Here is a 12,719-nt window from a genome sequence, read left to right on the forward strand (position 1 = left end):
ATTAGCAAGCACTTTCAATTTATGAAAAGCCCAGCTCTTGAGGAGGTGGGTTGACTAAGCCCAAGTAAATTTGAGGAAGGAAATATTGTCACACATTTCTAAAGTCAAACATCTGAAAACTGTTTTTACATTGTTTCTCAAACAAACCATAACCCAAGAAAATCAAGTGGAATCTTCCTGCTCATAGCAAATTTTCACTTGATTCCCTAGAAAATACATCAAATGTCAATGGTAATAGTATTTAGGTGATGGTACACATTTTCTTCTTTATTTTCCAACCAATGTTTCTTCAATGACCATATATAAGTTTATAATGCAAAAAGTATGCATGCACGTATACATACATACCAAATACATATATGTGTGTGCACATGAGTTCAGTTTTTTTTTTTAAGATTTTATTGGGGAAGGGGAACAGGACTTTATTGGGGAACAGTGTGTATTTTTCCAGGATTTTTTCCAAGTTGTTGTCCTTTCAATCTTAGTTGTGGAGGGTGCCGTTCAGCTTCAAGTTGTTGTCCTTTCAGTCTTAGTTGTGGAGGGCACAGGTCAGCTCCAGGTCCAGTTTCTGTTGCTAGTTGTAGGGGGCGCAGCCCACCATCCCTTGTGGGAAATCAAACCTGGCAACCTTGTGGTTGAGAGCCCACTGGCCCATATGGAAATCAAATCGGCAGCCTTCGGAATTAGGAGCACGGAGCTCCAACCACTTGAGCCATGGGGCCCACCCAGTAAAGACTTCTTAAGGACACAGAGGACTGAAATAGAAGCAGCCATCTTCCTGGTCATCATATTTTATTTCAGTACAACTAAATATTTCTGCATTTGCTGGTGGTCAGTTCCCATTGTTAGAGAGCTTCCACATTTTCATGGAAATACGTGCTGGACTAATATTTTTAATGATACTATCATCTTCAGAGACAACAGTAATCATAAAATCAGTGAAAGTACCCCCTGCTAAAAAGGAAGTATCTTTGTCATATTTAACATTCAGACGATGGGTTTTTCAGGGTCTGAAAGAATCATTAACTTAATTGTAGGTCCTTCTATGGTATTCTTGTTATAGATAGCTTTAACCTGCATAGCATGTTCTCCTCTGGGGGCCTGAACACTAAACACCCAAATTAGCCCTGCCCCTTTCACCTGTTTTATGCTGTTGGTTTGAAGGAGTAAGCTTTAAATTGTTAGCTTTTATTAGATTTATTTTAACCTGTGGTATGGGTGCTGGATTGTCCCACTGATCACAAAGTTGAACAATGAGAGGATTCTGTAATTCTCTTTCATTAATCACTTAATGGACTCCTTTAATTCTGTCCAGTCTATAAGAAGTAGTTTAGCTGGTGGTCCAGAAATTAGCTGCACTCGAATAAAGTCAGAAAACTCACGCCAAGTAAAACAAAGATCCTTATTTCCAGGAGAACCTGGAATAAATTTGCTGCCTCTTACACTTATACTTTGTGTATTTTCCTGAAAAATGGTTTTCAACTGTGAGCTATCAAGTCCAATTCTATCAATTCCCAAGAAAAATAAAGAACTTGATGAAAATGCTTGCATCTGATTTCCATACTGATCTGTAACTATTATAACTGTTTCTCCTTGAAGCTCTTGGCCCATCTGTACTGTTCTTCCTCCTTTTAACTCACACTTTAGATGTTTAGGTTCATCAGTAAGGGGTCTTACTGTAAATGCACTTTCCAAAAACACATGATCATCTTGATATGAAACCTGGCAATAGAGCATATCTTTTACAGATGTTGGTACTAGTACATCAGGAAGCAGACCCTGTAGCAAGTGTTCTTTGTTAATTTCAGGAGTCCAATTAACTTTAATTTTCTCTGCTAAAGCTGATGTTACATGGATTTCTCTTTTGCCTTCATCATACATTTGAAAAATAAGATTATGCATAATATCGCCTGCTATCCAATTAACCTCATCCTGATGTTTGATCTGGATTGCCTTTTGTCCTTCCACACTGAATATCTGTAATCTTGCAACATGACTCCTGGGAAGCAACTTAATAAGTCTTCTCCACAGGTGCCACATCTTTACAACAAGGTATTTTGATTTTAGCTTTAAGCGTCTGGTCTTTTTTAATATTCTGAACTTGAATTGCAGATCCTGATAAAATATTCGTTCCAGAACTACTGCAATCCACAGTGTAGACTGGAAGGTTAGGAGCACCTAAAAACTTACAATGAACAATTAATTTTGGTTGTGCTATTATATTGTCTGATTCATCCAAAACTTCCACCTGAAATGGGAAAGTTGTTCCATTTTCTATAACTATAATTTCAGAATCAGGTTTCACTTTCAATCGATGAGTGGGACCTGGTAGTAATCTAATTTTCAAAATCTGTGAGTCTTCTTTTAAACCTGGCAGAATAACTTTCAGATTAAAATTCTTGCCTTGACAAGAATTTACAGGGTCCTGAGCTGTAACACCTCGAATTACACAACTTGGTCCTTTGGTTATTTCTTCATATTGTAAAGATAAACCACATGCTTCAAGAACTGGCTGAATATCATTTATTAGTTGACTAGTATGACCAAATTCATCCTGAAATTCCAGACGGATATTGAACGGAACTCCAACACAAAAAGGAGGATCCAGGAGACCAAATGAGAATTTCTCCGGCTTACACTCTTTAACAGAAAACTTAATTGCTTTAGGTGGTAAAGATCTTCCAGCATAAGTGTCCGCATTACTTTCATTCAATACAACTTGTAATTTCAATGTATAATTCCCCAACTTTTGAATATTTTCCATTTTTTTAAACCAGTCAGGCCATTTTCCTCCATGTTAACTAATATGTGAAATGATTTCTTTATTTCCACTTGAAGAGTGTAGTATAACTTTGAGATCAATGAGGAGTTTCTTTGACTCTCCATGACTTGTTCCTGGAAGCTTTTGCATTGCCTCTCCCTTTGTGTTCAGTATTTCAATTCTTAATGCACCAATGGGGGTTCCAGCAGGCCTAATCTCATTTGGCAATAATTCATCTCCTTCAGGCCAAGTTACTGACAATCTATCAGTGAGCCTTGCTATTTCATCTTGTACGTATTTTTTTACAGCTTTCTCAGCAACTGTTCTATCTAGCTTTGCAATGGGCACAGTTTTTATTTCATCATACAGTGCTCAAGGTTCCATTGCAATTTGAACTTCTCCTGTAGCATATACTTCTCCATCATGATCACCATAAAGAAAAAAATTTTCTATGCTTCCATAAAAGAGAGGAGGTGTCTTGACTGTCTTGACCAGCTGTCCTGCATTGTATAGTTTTCTGTCCCATTCTATTGCTGAGTATGTGGCCCAGGGGCCCTGCTTTTTAGAAGGAAGATCAGAACGTGTAATTATTCCTTTAAAAATGTAAACTTTATTTGTTTGTCACACTTTTCATGACAGTCCTTCATCCATAAAGCCAATTCTGTCAATTTTCTTTTGCTGCTCCTGTCCATTTAAAATCTTTGTAAAAAGCGTGTTCTTATCTTTCAATTATAGTTCAAGATCCATAAAAGTCAGTTTATTTGTGCTGACCTGGAATCTGTCATTAGTGAATAATGCACCAGATATTCTATTGTAGCACTCAATTGGTGCAAGCCCTTTTTTCTTAGGTGGAGTACACCAGTCAAAGTCTTCAACAGATGTATATGGTATTAGTCGTCCATTCCAAAAACATTCAAAAATAGGCCTTTTCGCTCTTGCTGCTTTCTCAAGTATAAAACAATCATCATCATTGTCTTCATCTTTTTTTGATGGAAAGCATGGATCATCAGGATAAGTTTCTCTATCATATAAGAAAAGGTGATATCGGATAATCCCTTCCACTACACCGTCTCCTTCAACATAAGCTTTGAACTCAAAACTATCAGTTGCTGTGTTTATATACAACGTCTGCATGTCATCTTGTATTTCCCTTAGGGTACCTTCTTAGGTGCCTTCCCCTTTTCAAACACAGAAATTTCAATATCAATGTTGCTGAAAGGTCCAACTTCTTTTGATGTACATTTTTCATTTCCTTTTGGGCCATGAATATAGTAATGATAAATATGCACTGTCTTGTCCAAAGATGGAAATAATTTCTCAAGTACTGTATGTGTTCTGATGGTACTCCTGTGATAACCACAGCAGTAAAGCCATTTGTTTCCTTCTCTGAGATAAGATAATGTAGAAAACTTTCATCATCATTTGTAATGTGAACAGAAACAGATGCCTTTCTGTTCCTAATATATCGACTATATATTGGCTATTTTTCTCCTTCTTCTGAAAATCTTTAGAAAGCACAAGCTCATGAACATCTTGGGAATCTGCAGGTTTGCTTATCATTCTGGCTGATTGTCCGACAAAGAAAACAGCCTGCTTGCCCCCAACACCAAAATAGGAAATATCACTATTTAAACTGTATGGCACTGGTACTGGTGGAACATATCCTGAATGATCACTTTCAAAGTCACATTGCTTTGTATTCTTTTTCTTTATTTATTTATTTATTGGGGTGACAATTGTTAATAAAATTACATAGACTTCAGGTGTACAATTCTGTATTACATCATCTATAAATCCCATTGTGTATTCACCACCCAGAGTCAGTATTCCTTCCAACGCCATATATTTGATCCCCCTTACACTCATCTCCCAACCCTCACCTCCCTTACCATCTGGTAACCCCTAAACTATTGTCTGTGTCTATGAGTTTTTGTTTCTCATTTATTTGTCTTGTTCTTTTGTTGTTTTTGGTTTATATACCAATCAGTGAAATCATAGGGTTCTCTGCTTTTTCTGTCTGACTTATTTCACTTAGAATTATATTCTCAGGATCCATCCATGTTGTCACAAATGTTCCTATATCATCTTTTCTTATTGCAGAATAGTATTCCATTGTATATATATACCACAACTTCTTTATCAATTCATCTGTCGAAGGACATTTTGGTTGTTTCCATGTCTTGCCCACCGTAAACAAAGCTGCAGTGAACATTGGAGCACACGTATAAATGGAGTATAAATGTTTTCAGATTTTTGGAGTAGATACCCAGAACAAGGACTGCTGGGTCATATGGTAATTCTATTCGTAATTTTTTTGAGGAATCTCCACACTGCCTTCCATAGTGTCTGCACCAGTCTGCATTCCCACCAAGAGTGTATGAGGGTTTCTTTTTCTCCACAACCTCTCCAAAACTTGTTACTATGTTTTGTTGATGATAGCCATTCTGACTGGGGTGAGGTGATATCTCATTGTGGTTTTTATTTGCATTTCTCTGATGATTAGTGATGTTGAGCATTTTTTCATATGTCTATTTGCCATTTGTATGTCCTCTTTGGAGAAATGTCTCTTCAGGTCCTCTACCCATTTTTCAATTGGGTTGTTTGTTTTTTTGTTGTTGAGTTCCTTGTATATTTTGGATATTAGCTCCTTATCGGAGGCACTGTGTGCAAAAAATCTTGTCCCATTCAGTTGGTTGCCTCTTTATTTTGTCAATGATTTCTTTTGCTGTGCAGAAGCTTTTAAGTTTCATATAGTCACATTCATTTATTTTAGCTTTTACTTCCCTTGCCTTTGGAGTCAAATTCATAAAATGCTCTTTGAACCCAAGGTCCATAAGTTTAGTACCTATGTTTTCTTCTATGCAGTTTATTGTGTCCGGTCTTATGCTTAAGTCTTTGATCGATTTTGAACTAATTTTGGTACATGGTGACAGATAGCAGTCCAGTTTCATTCTTTTGCACCTGGCTATCCAATTCTCCCAGCACCATTTATTGAAGAGGCTGTCTTTTCTCCATTGCACGTTTTTTACTTCTTTGTCAAAAATTATCTGTCCATATTTATGGGGTTTTATTTCTGGGTTCTCAATTCTATTCCATTGGTCTATGTGTCTGTTTTTCTGCCAATACCATGCTGTTTTGATTATTGTAGCCCTGTAGTACAAGCTAAAGTCAGGCAGTGTGATACATCCAGTATTGTTCTTTTTTCTTAAGATTGCTTTGGCTATTCGGGGTCTTTTGTGGTTCCAAACAAACCTGATGATTTTTTGTTCTATTTCTTTAAAAAATGCCATTGGGATTTTGATGGGGATAGCAATAAATCTGTATATTGCTTTGGGTAATATGGCTATTTTCACTATGTTGATTCTTCCAATCCATGAGCACGGAATGTCTTTCCATTTCTTTGTGTCTTCTTCAATTTCTTTCAAAAATGTATTATAGTTTTCAGCATATAGGTCCTTCACATCCTTGGTTAAGTTTATTCCTAGGTATTTTATTCTTTTTGCTGCAATTGCAAAAAGAATTGTTTTCGTATTTCTTTTGCTGAGATTTCATTGTTAGTATATAGGAATGCAATGGACTTTTGTACATTGATTTTGTAGCCAGCAAATTTACTGTATTCGTTGATTGTTTCTAATAGCTTTTTGGTAGAGTCTTTAGGGTTTTCTATACATAGCATCATGTCATCTGCAAAGAGTGACAATTTCACTTCTTCATTCCCAATTTGGATGCCTTTTATTTCTTTCTCTTGCCTGACTACTCTGGCAAGGACTTCCAACACTATGTTGAAAAGCAGAGGTGATAGGGGACAACCCTGTAAGGTTCCTGAATGTAGAGCAATGGGCTTCAGTTTTTCACCATTAATTATGATATTAGCTGAGGGTTTATCATATATGGCCTTTATTATATTAAGTATTTTCCTTCTATGCCTATTTTATTAAGTGTTTTAATCATAAATGGATGTTGTATCTTGTCAGATGCTTTTTCTGCATCAATTGACATAATCATGTGATTTTTGTCTTTTATTTTGTTTATGTGATGTATCACATTGATGGATTTGCAGATGTTGAACCATCCTTGTGACCTGGGATGAATCCCACTTGGTTGTGATGAATAATCTTTTTAATGCATTGTTATATTCGATTTGGTAGAATTTTGTTTAGGATTTTTGCATCTGTATTCATCAGAGATATTGGTCTGTAGTTCTCTTTTTTTGTGTTTTCCTTAAGGTTTTGGTATCATGGTAACATTGACCTCATAAAATGATTTAGGGAGTACTGACTCTTCTTCAATTTTTTGGAAGAGTTTGAGCAGGATTGGTATTAGTTCCTCTTTGAATGTTTGGTAGAATTCACTAGTGAAGTCATCTGGTCCCGGACTTTTGCTTTTGGGAAGGTTTTGGATGACTGATTGAATTTTGTTACTGGTGATCGGTCCATATAGATTTTCCAGTTCTCTATGGTTCAGCCAAAAAAGGCTATATATTTCTAAGAACTTGTCCATTTTTTCTAGGTTATTGAATTTGGTGGCATACAGTCTTTCATAGTATTCTTGGATGATCCTTTGTATTTCTGTGATGTCCGTGATAACTTCCCCTTTTTCGTTTCTGATTTTGTTAAACAGTGTCTTCTCTCTTTTTATCTTAGTGAGTCTAGCCAAGGGTTTGTCAATTTTGTTAATCTTTTCAAAGAACCAGTTCTTTGTCACGTTAATTTTTTCTATCATCTTATTTCTCTATTTCGTTTAGTTCTGCTCTGATTTTTGTTATTTCCTTTCTTCTGCTGACCTTGGGTTTCATTTGTTCTTCTTTTTCTAGTTCTTTAAGGTTTAATATGAGGTTATTTATTTGGGATTTTCCTTGCTTCTTGAGATAGGCCTGTAATGATATAAATTTCCCTCTTAAAACTGCTTTCGCGGCATCCCAAAAATTATGGTAGGATGTATTTTCATTCTCATTTGTTTCTATGAATCTTTTGATCTCTCCTCTAATTTCTTCTTTGACCCAGTCATTCTTTAAAAGTATGTTGTTTAATATCCATGTATTTGTGTTTTTTCCTGCTTTCTTTTTGCAATTGATATCCAATTTCAAAGCCTTGTGAATAGAGAATATGCTTGGTATGATTTCAATCTTTTTAAATTTGCTGAGGCTGATTTTATGTCCCAATATATGGTCTATCCTTGAGAATGTTCCACGTACACTAGAAAAAAATGTATACTCTGATGTTTTAAGATGAAGTGCTCTTTATATGTCAATTATGTCCATTTCATCTGATGTGTCATTTAGGGCTACTATTTCGTTATTTATTTTCTGTTTGGATGATCTATCCATAGCTGTCAATGATGTATTTAAGTCCCCTAGTATAATTGTGTTTTGGTCAATTTCTCCCTTTTGTTCTGTTAGTAGTTGCTTGGTATATTTTGGTGTTCCCTGACTGGAAGCATAAATATTGATGACTGTTATGTCTTCTTGTTGTATTGTCCCCTTTACCATTATGAAATGTCCATTTTTGTCTCTTGTTACCTTTTTCACCCTGAAGTCTGTTTCATCTGATATCACTATAGCTACACCTGATTTTCTCTGGATACCATTTGTTTGGAGTGTCAATTTCCACCCTTTCATTTGAGTCTGTGCTTGTCCTTGTAGCTGAGATGTGTCTCTTGGAGACAGCATATGGTTGGGTTTAGTTTTTTGATCCAATCTGCTACTCTGTGCCTTTTTATTGGTGAGTTCAGTCCATTTACATTTAGGGTGATTATTGATATGTGAGGATTTCCTGTCATTCTATCTTTAGTTTTCTGGTAAGGCTGTGTCTCCATTGTTTCTTTGCCTTTTTGTTGTTGTCTATTATTTCTGTGTGGTGGTATTCTATAATATTTCCCTCTCTTTCTTCTTTTATTACAGTATATATTTCAGTTCTGGATTTTTTTTGAGTGGTTACCCTTAAGTTCATGTAAAAGAAAGTTTGATATTTAGAGTATTCCATTTTCTTCAGCACGCTTACTTTCTCCGTTCCCATATTCCAGTTCAGGCCTTTACTGTCCCCCTTTTTATGTTTTGGTTGCCACAAATTGTCCCTGTTGATGGTGGTCGAATAGCCTCCTTTAGTATTTCTTGTAGTGCAGGTCGTGTATTAGAAAATTTCCTCAGCTTCTGTATGTCTGGAAAGATCTTTATTTCTCCTTCATATTTAAAGGATATTTTTGCTGGATATATTATTCTTGGCTCATAATTTCTCTCTTTCAATAGTTTGAATATTTGGTTCCACTCCTTCCTGGCTTGTAGAGTTTCTGCTGAAAAATCTGATGATAATCTAATGGGCTTTCCTTTGTAGGTTACCGTCTTCTTTTCCATGGCTGCCTTAAGGGTTCTTTCTTTGTTGTTGTTTTCAGACAGCTTCAATACAATGTGCCTTGGAGAAGGCCTGCTGGGATTGAGGTAATTAGGTGTTCTATTTGCTTCTTGGATTGGAGGATCCAGTTCTTTCCACAAGTTTGGGAAGTTGTCATTGACGATTTGTTTGAATATATTCTCTGTTCCCGTCTCTCTGTCTTCTCCTTCTGGTATACCCATTATTCTTATATTGCTCTTTCTGATGGAGTCAGAAAGTTCTTGTAGAGTTCTTTCATTTCTTTTAAGTCTCAAGTCTCTTTCTTCTTCCATCCGTGTCATTTCCAGATTTCTATCTTCGATGTCACTGATTCTTTCCTCCATCTGGTCAACTCTACTACCTAAGCTGGTTATTTCATTCTTAGTTTCTTCTATTGAGTTCTTAATCTCCAGAAATTCCATTTGGTTCTTTTTTAAATTTCAATCTCTTTCCTAAAATGCTCATGTTGTTCTTTGATTGCGTTTCTGAGTTCATTAAATTGCCTTTCTGTGTTTTCTTGTATCTCGTTGAGTTTTTTTCAGAACTGCAATCTTGAATTCTCTGTCATTTAAGTCACATATTTCCATATCTTAAGTTCCTTTTCTGGAGACTTTTCACTTTTCTTCTGAACTGTCTTGTTGCCTTGGTTATTCATGGCAATTACTGATTTATCATTTCTCTTCTTAGACATCTACAGAAGTGGCTTCTGCAATAGGTTGATCGGAAGAGGTCTTTCTTTTGTTTTCCAGTACTTGTTGGTAGAATATTTTATTTTCTCTCCTACTGCAGCCTTTTTTTTCTCTCACACACTGTAGTGCTATGTTTTCTCTGCACTATTCCAGCTTCTCACACAATGTGGGGATTCCCTGGGAGACGGGCTTCTCTGTTAACAGTTCACCTGTGGATGCAGAGAGCTATTGAAGTTCCTAAGCTCTTCCTGCACCAGATTCAGAGCCAGTGCGTTTCAGCAGTTCTGTTTACTTCTACAGGGATCCTCCCAGATAGGCGGGGACAGGGCTGGGGTAAGTTGTGAGAGGTGGCCCAGAGCAATGGCGGTGCCCACCACCACAGCCAGTCCTGCTTCCACAGCTCTCTCCCCTTTGCCGGAACTGGTTTGGCTGTGAATGTGTGTCTGTGGTCCACAGTTCTCAGAACAGCAAATATTCTGTTCTTTTGATCTGACACTGCTACTGTTCCGCTTCTAGCACCAGGCATGTGAGGGCCGGGCGAGCTCTGGAAGGGTAGGGAGGAGGCGCCTAGTCTCAGTGCCTAAGGTTTCCATTCTCTGCTTGGCAGTGAGGGCTTAAACCACTGTTTTCAGCCTTCTTCCCACAGTCTTTTTTCCGAGGTCTCTGCTGTGAGCGTTGAGTTCAGCCATGTTATATGCTGTCCTCTCAGCCCTGTGGGCCCTAAGCAGAGCCCTAGCAGTCCGAGTTCTTCCCTCTCCTGCAGCTGCGGTAGCTCCAGGATGCAACGAGCTCATAGCACTGAGCTAGGTCTGCGTCCTGCACCCATGTGGCTCCGTCTCCGCACTTCTCCCTTCCCTGCTTGTGCGATTCGCCCACCTTTAGGTGAATTTAGTAGTGGACCTCTTTGTCTTGCCTGTCTGCTGTGCAGGGAGTCCTTTGTGGAGTTAAGAGTTTTTTGATTAGTTGTAAATTCCAGGGGAGATTTACAGAGGCTCACCTCATGCCGCCATTTTGATGACACCTTGTAAATTTTGACAACCTATACACAGCCCAGTTGTTAAGCTGTTTAGAGGTTATTCCTCTCCCATTATCTATCACTGAAACGGCAGGTTTTCCTTGTGTTTCACCAAAATGCAATTTGATGTGTATTCTTCTAATTCCAGTGTTACAAGAAGTAGCAGACAATGAATTGTCAATTAATTCTGCAAGAGCAAATGGCAAACGATTTTGTCCTTCACTTTCATAATATTCACACATGCCACTTTTAACTAGTGTATCATAGTGAGGTAGGAATTCAATTCGTTCTTTTGTAGCTGTTAACAATAACTGATCCACTGACAGCAGCAAGTATAGAGTAACTCCATCTTTAACAGTTTCATTAAAGTTATCACAGGTAATTTCTTTCCTACTTGTTGTAATAACAAATTTCTCTTCAGGTGAAATGCCAAGGTCTGACACTCAGAAGCGCAGAATCCCACATAGTCAGAGCGCTCTCCGACCTGCACCACCCGGTCGCGGAGCTCTGACTCCTTCTCGCGCAGGTCAAACAAGTATCCCGACCTGCAGCCATCGCCTCCGCTGCCCTCTCCAGTCCCCACCGAGGGCCCGGCGATGCCCGCCGCTGCCATATTGAGGGAAAGGCGAAAAAACAGCACCGCCGGTGCCTACCGACTCGGCGCTCAGGGCCCAGGTGCCGCACTGCGCCTTCAGTTCCAATCCCCCAGGGGCGCAAGGCCTCAACCCCGGGGCGCCCTCTGTGGCCGCCGCCGAGCAGCAGCAAGCACGAGGATCACCCGGGAACCGATTCAAACCCATACACCTTGCACTTTCAGGGCCCACAGCTCCCAGGGAGGCGTGGGTACGTGGCGCACTCCTCTTAGTGCTCAGACCCGCACCAGCTGCCGCCCACGCGCGTCTAGCTGTGTGACCTGAGACCAGGGTCGCAGCCCTGGACTGTGGCTCAGGAGGAAAAGCATGAATTCCGTTTTTAAGAGATGACCAGAAAGATCACCATGTCTTAGAGTTTGACGCGGTTCAGAAAGCACTAAACTGAAAGTCAGGAGACCAAGACATGGGTTCCATGTTGGACATCTGTCAGCTTTGTGACCTTAGGCAAATACTTTGTGTTTCTATAAAATGAACATAATAATTGCCCTGCCTCATTCAAAAGGTAACTGTGAGGACTGAATGAAACATCATGCAAAAGTGTTAGGAAACTATACAGTACTAGTAGAATATAAGTAAGACATCGCTAAGGATCATTTATTGGCTCTGAGCCAAGGTTTTTTCCTGTCCTGTCTGCTACGCTGATCACTCTGGCTCCACAGCTACACATCACAGGGCTAAACATCAGGAGTTTCTCCTTCAGAGTTAATTTTACCTAATTAGTATTGAATCACCTTGAGATGCAGAGCATCTTCGGTCTTCTTAGCACTGCCCTGCATCATATCTTCTTCATTAGATCATCACATCTATCTCACCTGGGAGGTAGAAGGAGGAGGAAGCAAGGGCATTGTCCCTGACCCTGCACTGTCTTTATGTAGGTGATGCACAGACTGAAACCCAGCTTCAAGTTCTCCACAGTGTGACACTTATTCCCGGGAGTCTATTCTCTTCTATCTGTCCAAATGATGGAGATCAAGATTCCTGATTTTCCTCTAACTCATCTCTGGACTGGGAGAGGTACAACAAAATACTGGATATGTTTCTAAAGAAGTCCTGCTATTCCTTCATCACATGTCATGTGGTCTCTGCTCTTCACAGTGAGTGCTCCTCTGTAGGGAGAAGGGTTGCCATGGGATGAAGGTAATCTCCTCCCATAAGAGAAGGTTTTAACTAGACATAATGAATTCTTTAAACATGGATCCTATTTGAATAGAATTAATAATTTCATCCCTGTCTGTG

At 38.8% G+C, this 12,719-nt stretch overlaps 1 pseudogene across 1 annotated transcript; it reads right to left on the bottom strand.

The window, feature by feature from the left end:
* Nucleotides 1-739: 739 nt before the first annotated feature.
* Nucleotides 740-11,443, bottom strand: LOC308496887 (structural maintenance of chromosomes flexible hinge domain-containing protein 1-like; annotated as a pseudogene). Its single transcript has 2 exons — nt 10,837-11,443; nt 740-4,454 (listed from the first exon to the last, which is right to left on the bottom strand). The product of its transcript is annotated as a structural maintenance of chromosomes flexible hinge domain-containing protein 1-like (transcript).
* Nucleotides 11,444-12,719: the final 1,276 nt, after the last annotated feature.

Source organism: Rhinolophus hipposideros, assembly GCF_964194185.1.
Source record: "Rhinolophus hipposideros genome assembly, chromosome: 4".
In the NCBI taxonomy this organism is placed as follows: domain Eukaryota; kingdom Metazoa; phylum Chordata; class Mammalia; order Chiroptera; family Rhinolophidae; genus Rhinolophus; species Rhinolophus hipposideros.